Source organism: Hypanus sabinus, chromosome 10 (assembly GCF_030144855.1).
Source record: "Hypanus sabinus isolate sHypSab1 chromosome 10, sHypSab1.hap1, whole genome shotgun sequence".
In the NCBI taxonomy this organism is placed as follows: Eukaryota; Metazoa; Chordata; class Chondrichthyes; order Myliobatiformes; family Dasyatidae; genus Hypanus; species Hypanus sabinus.
Window position 1 is genome coordinate 145,918,820 of NC_082715.1, and position 3,247 is coordinate 145,922,066.

The following is a 3,247-nucleotide window of genomic DNA, read 5'->3' on the forward strand; positions in this document are numbered from 1 at the left end:
AGCTGTAGTTTTGCCAATTGACAGGCGAACACAAATTTACAATAGCTGAAGATCGTTTATTTCATTCAGTTGTTTTGACTGGACACTAAAGGTCCTCTCCCCAAACACATGCAACCATCAAATGTTTCTCCAGAGGGATTACTGAAATATCATTGCATACTTCAGTGTTAAAGACACTCCAGTAGATGGTTCAATTAATCTCCCTGGACAGACATGCAAAATGGGGCCAGAGGGATTTGAGTGCACATGAATCATAGATTTGTACAGCAGAGAAGTGGCCCTTTTGGACTATCTTGTCCACATTTTACCTGTCTGAGGTCTCTATGCTTCTACTCCTTTCCTATCCAAATACCTTTGAAATATTGTAACTGCCACTACCATATTCTGCGGCAGCTCGTTCCAGATAACCACACCCTCCATGTGGAAAAACTTGCCCTTCTGAATCCTTTCAAATTTTTTTCCCCTCTATAAATCTCTGTTCTAGTTCCATTCTTCCCTGCACTGAGAAAAAGACCATCTATCCTATCTCTGCTGCTCGTAACTCTATAAAGTAATCCATCAGGCTCCTGATTGATGGCTTTGTATAAATAAGAATTATTTCAGAAAGGTACTTTCAAGGAAACCTTGAGGAGAAAACTGTTAAATTAGAGACCTCAGCAAGTCAGCTTATGAGTATCTAGTTGATAAATACCCTAACTCCATTTTCTTCCAATAATTTTGTGAGTACGTCTCAAACAAACCAAGAACTGGAGCAGCTTAGGATGAAAGGAATACATAGTTCATAGTATAGAAGCTAGCCCTTCAGCCCACTACAACCATGATGTCCACCCATACTAATTACGTTGCCTGCATTAATTCCACATCCCTCTGTTCCTTACTTATTTAAATACCTCATCACCTGCCTCTGTTATTACTCCCTCTCTCTTCACCACCCCTTCTAACTGCTCTTTCTGGAGATCAACCAACCGCACCCCTCCCCCCCCCCCGCCCAAACTCCCTTTAAGCCTATGTCCTCTCGCTATAAGCATTCCTACCATGGGAAAGCCACGACACATGAACCACAGGAAACTGATTTTGAATACTGTATCCCCATCTCCATTTGCTCCAGTGAAAACGATCACAATCTATCCAGTCTCTCCTTCCAGCTCGAACTCTCTGATCCAGGCAACATCATTGGAAATCTTTTCTGTACCCTCATTAGCTTAATCGCATCTTTCCTGAACCCCAGCCAACATTTTGTAAAACACAATGTCCTGGCCCTTGTACTCTATGCCTTGGCCAATAAAGGCGAGAGTGCTATACTCTGCCCTCGCAATCCTGTCTATACTGTTCCCATCTCAATGGAACAATGCAATTGTATCTCGAAGTCTCACTGTTCAACAGCACTACCCAGGGTCCTGCCATTCACTCTGTATATCCTACCGTGGTTTAATTTCCCAAATTCCATCGGCCATTCCCTTTGCTACTTTCCCAGTTGATGTATACCTTCTTGAAATATTTGACAAACTTCGTTCAGGGTCCACTGTACCACCAACTTGGTATCACCTGCAGGTTTATTAATTATGTCACCTACATTCACATCCAAATCATTAATACCTATGACAAAGAACAGTAGATCCAGCAACAGTCCCTGCTGCACACCACAGGTCATAGGCCTCCACTCTGAAAAACAATCTTGCACTTCCACCCTCTGAAGTCAATTTTGTGTCCATTTGGCTAGCTCGCCCCGGAGTCTGTGTTCTAACCTTCTGGACAGTTTACATGTGGAACCTTGTTAAATGCCTTGTTCCAAGTCTAGGCAGACAACGTCAATGTTCTGCCCTGGTTAATCCTCTTGTTTACCTCCCCAAAAAAAAAACACATTTATAAGACTTTATTTCTCTCGTGCTAAGCTTGTTGGCTACCCCTAACCAACCACTGCCTTTCCAAATGCAAATAAGTTCTAACTGAGAATCCTTTCCCTCGATCAAAGCCTCGCTCCTCCCTGCTCCCTTTCTTGTGAAGGCACGACGTGAGCTATCCAACAGTTTGCCGGTACATCAGGTCAGCTGCGGCTAACAGTAGAAAGTGAATTGTTTTCAGTATTTTGATTCGACGTTTTAAGTATATGGTTTTGTTAAATTTTAATTCCTGCCCACGGACGTGTGTCCAGACGCAAGAAAGTCGAAACGAGTTTTGCAAATCGTTGAACTTTAGGCGTAAGTTGTTGGTTAAACCAGGAAGCAGCCATTCTTCCCCCCCCCCCCCCCCCCACACACACACCCCCTCTGCCCACCAGATGCCACACCTCGAGTAGAAGAGGGCTCTTTTCATGTTTCAGCAGGACGAGAACACTTGGGTCTTACAGCGGATGTCTTATAAGGGTAGGTTGATCGAGCTGGAGCTTTTCTCTTTGGAGCGAAGGAGGATGAGAGGTGACGATAAAGGTGTACAAGATGTTAAAATAGACAAATCGAGTGGATAACCAGATATTTCTTCCCGGGGGGAGATGGCTCAGGTGATTGGAGGAAAATGTGGGGCGGAGGGGTGATGACAAATATCGTGTTTACAGAGCGGTGGGTGCGCGGAACGCACTGCTGGGGTGGTGGTGCATGCAGAATGTATTAGAACCTTTCAGATAAGCACATAGATGACAGAAGCGAGGAAGGCCGTGTAGGGCTAGATTGATCCTGGCGCAGGTTAAAAGCATCGTGGGCCGAGGGGCCTGTACTCTGCTATAGTGTTCTCTGTCCAGCTGGACTTTCAGCTGAGCCAAGGTTGCGACGTGCATTCAGAGTGGGAGGTTATCTTCTCCCATAAGCTGGAGGGGAAGCACCTTACAAGGGCTTGTCCAAACTGTCCCGTGAGCCCAGTGGTTAGACTACTCGGCGGCGTGCCCAGATCAGGAGCAGTTTCGTCTTGGTCCAACTCTTGTGCTCCGTGCAGTTCGAGAGTCCAGGGCAATCGGTCCTGTGAAGATTCCTTCCCTTTAACTAAATTTAATTCCCAGCGGCTTCCAACGGACAGCCTCGCATCAAGCATGTATCCGCAGTAACAGGAAAACATTCTGTGATGCAACAGTCTGCGTTCAGCAAGGGTTCTAACAGCACGTGGTCATCCAAGTGTGCAGATGTTGACGAGGCCAAAGCAGTGGACGGAAAGGTAACCGGTTGCAACGGACCGGTCAGACTCAGATGGCCTTTTAATGGCAACATCTTCTGGTCAAATAATTTCGATTGCCAACAGTGTGAGAACGTCTGAGGTCGAA